Genomic DNA, 12,956 nt, shown 5'->3' with positions numbered 1-12,956 from the left:
CGTCCTGTGTGCACTTGACTCAACTTGGCCAGGGTGTCTCGTCAGTGGTCGTCAAAATCGTCTCAGGGCCTGGCGGGAACCGCACGCTCGTTGGTGTGTGTCGCACAAGGCTTCGCTGTGTGTCGCACTGCAGCGTGCCAGCAGCGCTCGTCCACCCATCGCTCTTGCTTGGGAAAGCCGCGGCTCTTCCTCCTCACAACCACCAGCAAGTTCTCCAAACATGCCGTTCATGATTGCTTCCTTGAGCCAGAGAGAAAATGACACCGCTTGTACGAGGTCCGGGCGAGAAAAACCGCAAGAGGGAATTCGTCAGAGCGAGGAGCCAAGGAGAAGAGAACAAAATGTCCGCTAGAGCGAAAAGCCAAGAGAAGAGAGAGCTATATCCGCTAGCGCGTTCTTTATCACCCAGGATCTGACATCATCTGGGGTGCTTCGCCAATCAGCGAGTCGCTCCCTACCAGAGTCCTTCCCTGCTCCTATCAGCAAGTCCCATCTTACCCCGGGCCTTGTGCCAATCAAAACCCCGACCAATCACTGCCCTTCTGGGCATGGCCCTTGGCCCGCCCGTCCTGTACGCTTGTCTAGTGTCCATGGTGTGGTACCAAATGGGACATAGAAAATAAATTACAGAGGCAACGACATACAAGGGATAAATAACCCATAATCCCTGAGCTAATTAACATACCACACTCCTCGTAATGGGGACAAAGATACACCTTACACGACAACCGGGCTAATACAAATTCCCTACTTATTACATGGTGGTTATTCGTCTTCACGACAATCGGGGCAAGCTAATCTATACACTCTACCTGGTTCTCAGGTAATCATTGTCTACCCCCTACAAACATAACAATACATAGAAATACCAAGACATAAAATCTGATCTTCTGTATTCTTGCCTCATATTCATCTTTAAATCTCAAATCCAAATTTCTTGAGTATATAGCAATAATAACAAATTTAATTTCACTTTTCCAATATTTATGGAAGGCATGGTATTGTTATGAATTTTGGGGTAGTAATATATAGATTCAGGTAGATCTGTATCGGTAGATGCTCCGATGATTGGAGGTAAAAAGACCCATTTCGATGTACATAAGTCAGGGACCTGTTTAGCCCAGATGTCGGATTAAGCTTGTATATTTGTGGCCATACGAGGATGGCCTTGTGCTAATTATCGTAGGGATTATGATAATTCCCCTGGTTGTGAGACCTTGTGATTTATCCATTGTCCCTTATGGCACTACACATCGACACTATAGGCAGGTCCAAAAGCACCACACATACTAAGTAAAATCCCCCCAACACGATAAAACTAACCGGAACCCAGATGACGCACTTGGGCTGACATCCCCGACTTGGCAGACACACATACAGTCACGTGAAAAATAAGTACACCCCATGTAAAGTTTTGACTTTTTCAACATATTTCAACATAGAGCTATTTGATCTTCATTTCAAAAAGATTGAAAGATAAGGGTGATATAAGATAACCAATACAGACTTGGCATTTAATATGGAATATTTTTTTTGTGGGGGTGAACTTACTTTTCAAGATGTCTTAGAACCAAAAGTGCATTGGAATTATGTTTAAATTATTCTAGATTTTGTTAATGTGACCTTTAAAAGAAACAAAAACCACATTTGACATTTCGAAACAAACAAATTGATCCTTGAAAGTGATGTAAACTGATATCGAACTCAATTCATGGACAGTACTGTGTTAAACTTCTGTACGTTTTCCAGAAGCATCTCTTTATTTTGCACATTAGCCAAATTTGTTTTTAACAAAAACAAAAGTTAAATTACGACTGGGATTACGGACAGTAAAATTACAGTTCAGTACTTCGTGTAACCCCCACGAGCATTCAGGAGAGCACGTACACGTTGAGGCATGCTGTTCACGAGATTTGCCAAGGTTTTGACAGGAATCGCTTGTCATGCAGTGACAATAGCCTGCTGCAATTCACGCACAGAGGTCGGCTGCTGGTCCAAGTGGTCGATTTGACGTGTTAATTCTGCCCACAAGTTCTCTATCGGATTCATATCCGGGGACATGGCAGGCCACTCCATATGCTCTACACCACGGTCAGCAAGAAAGTGTTGGATCATGCGAGCACGATGAGGCCGTGAATTGTCATCTTGGAAGACAACGTTTCCTCGAAAGGCTGCACGAGCAAATGGAAGCAATGTTTCTTCCAGAATGGCCCTGTACTTGAACTGGTTCAGGTTTCCATTCAGAACAACCAGGTCAGTTTTGCCCCCTGCATGAAAAGCAGCCCAAACGGTCACCCCACCACCTCCAGCTTGGACTCTTGGCACTATACAATCTTTGTTGTAGGCTTCATGCACTTGTCTGCGCACTCGGACGCGGCCATCTTGACGATAGACCAGAAATCTAGACTCGTCACTGAAGGTCACGTGATTCCAGTGTCCTGGCTGCCATTGACGGTGCTCTCTGGCCCACTGCAATCGGCGCTGGTGGTGTTGTCTGGTCAGGCGTGGCTTTCTCAGGGGACGCCTGGCACCATAGCCTGCTTGAACCAGTCGTTGGTTGACTAGCCTTCTGGATACAGGCACATTTGTCAGTTGCTGCCACTCAGCCCTAAGCCGATTAGCTGACTTGGTACGGCCATTGCAGACGAACCGGTGCAGCTGGCGATCATCCCTCCTTGTGGTTCTGCGGGGACGTCCTGGCCTCGGTATTGGAGAGGGACACCCCTCTGAGCATTTCGTTTCAGTATCTTTGACACCTGACCTTGAGTGATGCCATACTGCCGAGCAATAGCACGCTGTTTCATGCCGTAATTTCGTAAAGCCACCACTCCATGACAAACAGCATTGTCAAGTTGACGGACCATCTCCAGAGGAAGCGGCAATAACTTTTGGAGATGTGCAGCAGTTGTTTTCCACTAATACAGAACGCAACAACCCTTGTATACCCGACTGTGAAGCCAATCATCAAATGCACCTGTCCGTACATTTTGCCACGCCACCTGTGATATAATCCTGTTGTTGACTTCTTGCTGCGACAGACAATCAGTGACATGGTTCTTTTAACAAATAAATCACCAAAGTGTAAAAGAAACTCACCAGATTGATATACGGAGTTAAGAAAGTATACCTGTCAAGAAAAAAAAAAAATTCATCTTAAATGCCAAGTCTGTATCATGAAACATTTACATTTTGTAGTCCATTGTATAATTTAAATAAACATAAATGAAAATTTTGCATGTGGAAAAAGTAAGTACACCCCTACATTTATCACTACTTCAAATACCCAAGATGACAATCAGGTGCACCAGCTCAGGTGCAAATGATTAGAACATCGTTAGAGAGGATCTTGGAGGAACCTGTCTTATTTAAACCTCAGACATATAGTTTGGTTCGCTCTTTGTTGTTGAAGTGTGCGGCATCACCATGCCTCGATCAAAAGAGCTTTCTGAGGCCTTCAGAAATAAGGTTATCGATGCCTACGAGTCTGGGAAGGGATTTAAAAAGATCTCCAAATAATTTGAAATCAATCATTCGACTGTCCGGAAGATCATCTACAAGTAGTTCCAAACAACTGCCAACTTGTTCAGGACAGGCCGCCCCAGCAAGTTCAGCCCGAGAGCAGACCGCAAGATGCTGAAAGAAGTCTCTAAGAACCCCAGAATGTCATCACGGGACCTACAGGTAGCTCTGGCCACTGTTGATGTCAAAGTGCACGAGTCTACCATTAGAAAGGGGCTGCACAAATTTGATCTACATGGGACGTGTGCCAGGAGGAAACCTTTGCTGTCCAGAAAGAACATGAGGGCAAGACTCCATTTTGCCAATGAACACCTCGGCAAAGACCAGCACTTCTGGAACAATGTGCTTTGGACAGATGAGTCAAAGGTAGAGCTATTTGGCCACAGTACCAGAAGACATGTTTGGCGAAAACCAAAGACAGCATTGTAACTGTAAAGCATGGTGGTGGAAATATTATGGTTTGGGGCAGCTTTGCTGCATCAGGGCCTGGGCAGCTCACCATCATAGAATCCACTATGAATTCTTCATTGTACCAGAGGGTGCTTGAGGATAATGTGAGGCCATCTGTCAGAAAGTTGAAGCTCAACCGAAGGTAGACCTTGCAACACGACAATGACCCTAAACATACCAGTAAATCCACCAAGGAATGGCTGAAAAGAAAGAAATGGAGGGTTCTGGAATGGCCAAGTCAAAGCCCGGATCTAAATCCCATCGAGATGTTGTGGGGGGATTTGAAACGAGCTGTGCATGCAAGAAACCCCTCAAACATCGCACAGCTGATAGAATTCTGCATGGAGGAGTGGGCAAAAATTTCTCCCAGTCGATGTCAGAGACTGGTAGACAGTTATTAGAAACGCCTACTTGAGGTTGTTTCTGCCAAAGGGGGCAATACCACCTATTAGAGCCAAGGGTGTACTTACTTTTTCCACATGCGAAATTTGCATTTATGTTTATTTAAATTATACAACGGACGACAAAATGTAAATGTTTCATGATATTTGTTATATTATATCACCCTTATCTATCAATATTGTTGAAATGAAGATCAAATAGCTGTATGTTGAAATATGTTGAAAAGGTCAAAACTTTACATGGGGTGTACTTACTTTTTCACATGACTGTAGCACAGGCAAGCCGGGAGCCATGCCCAGAAGGACTCGTTATTGGGCGGGAGTTGACCAATGAAAGGCCAGAGTAAGGAGTGATTGGACAGGAGCGGGGCAAGAAGTGACCCGCTGATTGGTGGAAGGAAGAGATGCACTGATTGGCCACCGCCCGATAGCATGAGAGAGAAGTGACGCGGCCATTGGTGGAGAACTGAGCCTGTGATGTTGGCCGGCAGGGATTGGTGGAGAGATGCAGAGGACGTCACGGGGGATTGATAAAAAAAGCGAATAGACTGACATTTTCTCTCTTCCCTCTCTCTGCTCTCTTGCGTTGGACCCTCTCTTGCTAACTGACCGTTGCTGACCCTCCAATCTTGCCCTACGCTGGTTCCCTTGTTGTTCTCCCTCGCGCTGTTGTGCTTGGATTTCACTTTTCGACACAACCAATGTGTCGAAGACACCACCGGGAGACGTGCGGAGGCAACAGGAAGAGCCGCAGCCCGGGAACTCCGGTTCTCCGAACGGACGACGCGTACAAGGGCGGCTTGCCGCTGAAGCGTGAGGAGGCAAGGGCGAGCGAGACGTCCGGTGAGGCCTGGCAGCGCGCGAACAAGGGTGCGTCGAGGCCTACTTCCCGCCAACGACCAAGCCGTTCCCGCCAACGCACCGGACGAGCCGACAAACCCCGTCGAGACCCTGAGTGATTGAGCTAAGCCCACACACACACACACACACACACACACACACACACACACACACACACACACACACACGACGCTTTTATTTTCATATATTCTCCCCTCGTGTGTGTTATACATGTGGTGTGGGGACGTCCCAATTTAGGACATTAATTATTGCGCATTTTATCTTGTAATGTCGGCATCCGTGGAAATAAAGCCTTGTATTATTTTCACGGCACATTTTAAATCCGGTTTTTGTTTGTTACCTTTTGCAGGATTTGAAGACTGCCTGGCGAGATCAGGTCAGGTAAAAGCCTCCAGCTTCTTCTTCTTCTCCCCCCCCCCCCCCCCCCCGCCATCCCCCCGCACATATATAGTGAAATCCGCATTTGGGCATCATCTTTGGAGTTAAAGCTGGCTTTGGCTATCCGTGATTTCCCCGGTATTAACCAAGGGGGAGTCGCGCGATAGTATTTAGTATTTAGCGCCTGGCCATCTTTTGATCTCGTTGCTTATGCATGATAATTCAACGTCATTGACCGAAGTGTCACGTGATTTTAGGCGCCATTTTCTTACCCATTCATTTAGTCCCCATTACCGTCGAATTATCATGCATTTCTGTGTTTTATCACTTTTGATCGTGATAGAAATAGCTTGATTGAAAGGTTTGACTATTTCAGGGCCTGTTCTTCACTCCCTGGCCTTTTTTTTTTTTTTTACCCCAACCCCCATGTTACCAAGCTTCGCCCTCTAACCACCCACCCTTAAACCTATCTGACCCTACCCCCCGGGTTTAACTCCCATCCATGTCTCAGCTGGGTCAAAAATCACTTCGTAATTCACGTCTTTATAGATACGATTGCATAGCGCTGGTGGCTGGTTGGGGAACAAAATTGCACCGACTATGACATCATCGGCAATGTGGCCTGACTCTCCATGTATACGGCACTGCTGTTACCTCCACCACCAAAGGTGGATGGAGGTTATGTTTTCACCCCTGTCTGTCTGTCTTTTTGTGAACAAGATATCTCAAAAAGTTGTGGATGGATTCGACGAAATTTAGCAGAGATGTAGCATATGTGACAAGGACGAAATTATTAGATTTTGATGAAGATCCGGATTCGGAACCGGCTAGTAGAATTTTTTAAGTGATTCTTCACCATTGGGAGATTGGGCCAAAAACGATACAAAGCAGGATATCTCAAAAATATATGGACGGATTATGAGAAAACTTGGTGGAGAGGTTGGGTGTTTGACAAGGACGATTCGAATCAATTTTGGTGAAGATCAGAATATGGATTCGGATATGAGAATTATTTAATTTTTAAGTACTTCTTCACCATTGGGAGATAGGCCTAAACCAACATATAGCGGGATATCTCAAAACGTTATGGACGGATTTTGACGAAACTTGTTGGACCGGTTGTGTGTATGACAAGGAAGAATCGATTCGATTTTGGTGAAGATCCGGATCCGGCTAGTATAATTTTAAGTGATTCTTCACCATTGGGAGATCGGGCTAAAAACGATACATAGCAGGATATCTCAAAAAGTTGTGGACGGATGATTTTGATTAAAATTAAATGTGATTTTGTATTGTGATTTTCTGGTCTACTCTGGGATACAAAACGTAAACTGTTCACCTGGTGGAGCTATACTCTCTACTGAGTGCCATTCTCGTTCACCAATGAAATATACAAATGTGAAGCGCGGTGCTACACGCGCTACTTGCTTAGCAAGGAGGAAGCGGACAACGCGGTAGGTTTAAAGAGTCTTTATTTCAAGAGCTCCACTGTAGCACTGGAGCGCTCCGGGCTGCGCACCCGGTGTATATCCCGCGGCCACGCCTACCCCTCGGGCGTGGCCGCCGCCCACTTGGTGCGCGGAATGATGCCATCACGCCAGTGAGCTTCGTGTCTGCCACACGCGCCCCCCCAGAATTCCCGCGCACCTGGAGGGCCAGTTTGCGGGGCAAACGGATGACCCGGCCAAAGCGCCCTCTGGCGACTGGCGGCGTCCGGGGTGCAGGGATGCCAGCTGGGATGCCTCCGGCTGTACCCGGGATGGGTGCAGGACCGGGGGGCGGCGTGCCGGCGGGCCTGGGGTCCGCCCGCAGGGGGGCGGCCCCGACGCAGGGGCCGAGCCACCGGCGGTGGGTGGTCCACGTCGAGGTGGGCCGGCTTGAGGCGATCCACTGAGACGCGGTCGGGCGTACCGCCGATGTCCAAGGTGAAATGTTTCACCCCGGTCTCCAGCACGCGGAAAGGCCCGTCGTACGGGGGCCGCAGTGGTGTCCGGTGGGCGTCGTGCCGGACGAAGACGTACTCCACGGTGCGAAGTTCTGGGGCGAAGTGCGTAGGCAGGTGCCCGTGGTGCGCCGTCGGCACCGGGGCGAACCGCCGGGCTGTCTCCTGCAGCGCGGAGCGCTCCTGCGCCCGGCACCCGCAGGTCGGGGAGGAATTCGCCCGACACCCGCAGCGGTTGTCCGAAGACCAACTCCGCCGCGGATGCGCGCAGGTCGTCCTTGAGCACCGTCCGGAGGCACAGCAGGACCCAGGGGAGCCTGTCGACCCAGCCACCGTCGCGGAGGGTGGCCCGGAGCGCGGCCTTCAACGAGCGGTGGAACCGCTCGCACAGGCCATTGGCCTGGGGGTGGTAGGCCGTTGTTCGGTGCAGCTGGACCCCGAGCCCCCGCGCGACCGCCCCCCAGAGCTCCGAGGGGAACTGGGGGCCGCGGTCGGACGAGATGTCCGACGGGGCGCCGAACCGGGCGACCCAGGTGGCGATGAACGCCTGCGCGACGTCCGCCGCCGCCAAAGGCACGGCCGCCGGCCACCGGGTGGTGCGGTCCACCATTGTCAGGACATGGGTGAAACCCCGCGAGGGGGGCAGAGGTCCCACCAGGTCCACGTGCACGTGGTCGAACCTACGTTCCGGCACCGTAAACGGGGCCAATGGGGCCTGGGTGTGCCGATGCACCTTCGCGCGCTGGCACGCGAGGCACGTGCTGGTCCAGCCGCGGACGGCCTTCCGGAGGCCATGCCAGACAAACTTGTCGGCGACCAACCTCTGGGAGGCCTTCGTGCCCGGGTGGGACAGGCCGTGGATGGCGTCAAAAACCTGGCGCTGCCAGCCCGCGGGCACGATGGGGCGAGGCCGCCCGAGGGAGACGTCGCACAAGAGGGCCGTGCCCGCGCCGTCGAACGGCACCTCGGTGACGCGGAGGCCCGTGACGGCGGTCCGCAAGGCCTGGATGCCAGGGTCGGCGGCCTGGTCCACCGCCATCCGGGCATAGTCGATGCCAAGGTGGACTGCGTGGGCGACGGACCGGGAAAGGCAATCCGCCACCGGGTTGTCTTTACCCGCGACGTGCCGGATGTCTGTTGTATATTCGGACACGGCCGAGGGTGACGCTGCTGCCGGGCCGACCACGGCTCGGCGACCTTGCCCATCGCGAAGACCAGTGGCTTGTGGTCGACGAAGGCCGTGAACGCACGGCCCTCGAGCAGATGGCGGAAGTGCCTGACCGCCAGGTGAAGCCCGAGCAACTCGCGGTCGAAGGTGCTATAACGGTGTTCGGGCGGGCGAAGCTGCCGGCTGAAGAACGCCAGCGGTTGCCAGGCACCAAGCACCCATTGCTCGTGCACCGCGCCCACCGCGTAGTCCGAGGCGTCGGTGGTGAGGGCGATCGGTGCATCGGGCGCCGGGTGCGCGAGCATGGTGGCGTTAGTCAAGGCGAGTTTCGCGCCCGCGAACGCCGCGTCCATCTGCTCGGTCCAGGTAACGTCACCTTTGCCCGGCTTCCCACGGAGGGCCTCATGCAAGGGGCGCAGGAGCTGGGCGATGCGGGGCAGGAACCGATGGTAAAAGTTTACCATGCCCAGGAACTCCTGGAGCCCCGTGATCGTGCGGGGGCGCGGAAACCCCTTCACCGCCTCCACCTTGGCCGGTAGGGGGACGGCCCCGTGCCTGGTGACGCGGTGCCTCAAAAAGTCGATGTCGGCGACGCCGAACCGGCACTTGGTGGGGTTCACGATGAGGCCATGCTGGCCCAGACGTTCGAAGAGCATGCGGAGATGGTGTAGGTGCTCTTCGCGGGACGCGCTGGTGACGAGGATGTCGTCCAGGTACACATAGATGAAATCCAAGTCGCGCAAGACGCTGTCCATTAGTCGCTGGAACGCCTGAGCCGCATTTTTCAAACCGAAGGGCACCGGAAGAAATTCTAAAAGGCCGAATGGCGTGATGACGGCCGTCTTCGGGATGTCCTCCGGCCTGACGGGGACCTGATGGTAGCCGCGTATGAGGTCCACCTTCGAAAAGAAGGACATGCCCATCAACCGGGCGGAGAAGTCCTGGATGTGGGGGACGGGGTAGCGGTCGGGGGTGGTGGCGTCGTTGAGGCGCCAGTAGTCCCCGCACGGTCGCCATCCCCCGCCGGGCTTGGGCACGATGTGGAGCGGCGACGGCGACGCCCAAGCACTCTCGGAGCGCCGCACGATGCCGAGCCGCTCCAGCGTAGCGAACTCTGCTTTAGCTACCGCGAGCTTCGTCGGCTCGAGGCGGCGTGCCCGGGCGTAGACCGGTGGCCCGACGGTGGGGATGTGGTGTTTCACCCCGTGCTTGACGGCCCCCGCCGAGGTGGGCCGCGTAAGGGCCGGGAAGCTGGCGAGGAGGCGGGTGAATTAGTCCGCTGCCGGAAGCGTACAAACTAACCTCGCCGGGACCGAACCGCTCAGCAAGCCGCTTGGTGAGCCGCCCAGTGAGCCGCTCAACGAGCTGCTCAGCGCGCAAGTAAGCTAGCTGAACGTTTCAGCCTGGATGAGACGTCTGTTCTTCACATCTACCAACAACCCGTGTGCACAGAGGAAGTCCGCACCGAGCAGTGCCATGGGGACACTAGCGGTTACGAACGTCCACGTGAAGCGTTGCCTTCCGAACCGCAGGGAGAGGCAGCGCTTCCCGAATGTGCGTATGGGTGTTCCGTTCGCGGCAAGCAACGCGGGGCCCCGGCCCGCGGTTCGCTTGTCGGACGTAGAGGCAGGGATAACGCTCACCTGTGCCCCCGTGTCGCATAGGAAACGGTGCCCGGACAAGGTGTCCGTTATAAAAAGAAGGCTGCCGGAATGGCTGACGCTCAGGGCCGCTACCGAGCGCCGGCTTTGTAGTTTCCCAACTTGCCGAAGGAGCACGGCGGGCAACAATTCCTCGCCTTGTGGCCAAACCTGGCGTGGAAATGGCACCAGGTTTGCGGCGAAGGCGGAGGCCGCGGTTTTCGCGGTGGTGGTGGGCGTGGCGTGGCGGCGGCCACGCGGTGTGCATCAGCCTCGAGATCCATGAGGTGTGGTGCATCAGCATCAGGGTCAGCCTCGGGATGCGCGACGGCCGCGCCAAAACTCGCCTGCGTGTCCAAAGCCACGAAGAACCTGTCGGCCTCGGCAGCGAGAGCTCGGGGTTCCGACGTCACAGAACCGGCCAACGCGAGGCGGACTCGTGCCGGCAGCTGGCGTCGAAATAACGCCCGGAATAGAGCGTTCGGGCTTTCGTCGCCCATCAACGACAGCATATGGTCCATGCGGACCGACGGTCGTGTGTCACCGAGCTCGGGGAGGTCCAGGAGGCGGTCGGCCCGTGCGTCCACCGTGAGGCCGAACGTGGCGAGGAGGAGACGCTTGATCGCCTCGTACCTGCCGTTGGCGGTGGGTTCCTCAGGACCGACACGACGCGAGCGGCCGTGCCGGGCCCGAGGGAGGCGACCACGTGGCAGTACATGGTCTCGTCCACCGTGATGCCTCGAAGTCGGAACTGCATGGACGAGACGTCTGTTCTTCACATCTACCAACAACCCGTGTGCACAGAGGAAGTCCGCACCGAGCAGTGCCATGGGGACACTAGCGGTTACGAACGTCCACGTGAAGCGTTGCCTTCCGAACCGCAGGGAGAGGCAGCGCTTCCCGTATGTGCGTATGGGTGTTCCGTTCGCGGCAAGCAACGCGGGGCCCCGGTTGCCTGCAGGAACCAAACTTCGGCTTGAGCCTCCCAGAACTCGGGGAGTTTGATTTGGACCGCATTGGTTGTCATTGCTGTGGCGGGTTCCGGTGGTCAGCGACGGCTGACCAGAATGTCGGAGGGTCACCAATGAAGCGCGGTGCTACGCGCGCTACTTGCTTAGCAAGGAGGAAGCAGACAACGAGGTAGGTTTAAAGAGTCTTTATTTCAAGAGCTCCACTGTAGCACTGGAGCGCTCAGGGCTGCGCGCCCGGTGTATATCCCGCGGCCACGCCTACCCCTCGGGCGTGGCCGCCGCCCACTTGGTGCGCGGAATGATGCCATCACGCCAGTGAGCTTCGTGTCCGCCACAAATGAACGAATGTATGATAGTGGGCATATCATTAGATATTATAAGTTTAGCGGTTGCCGAAGACGATAAGAAGAGGCCATTTCGTTGGGTACAAAAGATAGTTTATTGTACAGAAATCTCCAGCAACTGCTAGCGAACGGAAGTCGTAACGGCTTATATAAAACAAGCACCCTCTTCGGAGGGCGTGGCTCCAACAGCCGCGCGCGCGTCACGACGACACAACCATGAATCAAACGCCCGTGTGCGTGGGTTAGAAGTAGAACAAACCCATCGTAATGGTAACCGTCACATGCGGATAAGTGAATAAGGTAACCGCGACATGTGCATAAGGTAACCACTACAATAACTTAGATTCGGCTCCGCCTAAATAAATCTACGCTGTATCTAGGGTTACAGTTACATGTTAGACTTCTAAGTTCTAATTACCTGTGAAATGACTTCCCAAGGCCAAAATATTGTTTATTATTGTACCCAAAGCCAAATGCAACACACGCCGACATTGTATGCCCTGCTTTGCAGATGTGGTGAGTACCAAGATGGCGGCGGGTGACTAAAGTTTTATATTTAGATCAGTGGAACCGACGTGTACCAAAATTGAACTGTGGTCGCAGCGCACAGGAGAATCACAGAAATACAAATACGCAATTTGAAAACCAATAAGCATTCATACTTTCTCCACTAAAATATCATACAGCACGTTTCGCATGGTATCCCAGCAAATAAGGTATTCATATTTTCATATTGATCTGGTACATGGTGGCCATAATGTGATAGTAAGCGCCAGCATGCAATATTCGGTAAAAACAAGAGGTTCTAATTTATTATTTCTCAGCATATTATGGATGTTACTTTTCAAGGTCGCATAAGGCATAAAGCTTAAGGTTTGACTGGATTTCTGGAATGATTAAAATGTCTTTAACCTTCCATGCTGTAACTTTCGTGTGCACTTCATCTATCTATAATTCCAGTAATCTCTGTCTGTACGTTTGTACGTTTGTACGTCTGTACGTCTGTTTGTCTGTTTGTCTGTGACCGCTGTTTCTCGACAACCACGGGTCCGATATACTTTTAACTTGCCAGGTATATTGCTGGGGACCCGAGGATGTGCCTTTTCAAGGTTTCATATTAATCGGACAATTACTTACCGAGCTATGTACAAAAAACGATTCAACCAATCAGAGAGCAGCGAACGATCGCGTGTGCCGAACGTGGCGGGCACACTCTGCCTCGGATGGCACATTTGAGAGCGTATTCATTTATTTCACGTTTGCAAACTATGTTGGCGTTAAA

This window comes from Myxine glutinosa, chromosome 2 (assembly GCF_964187855.1).
Source record: "Myxine glutinosa chromosome 2, kmMyxGlut1.1, whole genome shotgun sequence".
Taxonomy (NCBI): domain Eukaryota; kingdom Metazoa; phylum Chordata; class Myxini; order Myxiniformes; family Myxinidae; genus Myxine; species Myxine glutinosa.
This window is presented reverse-complemented; position numbering follows the sequence as displayed.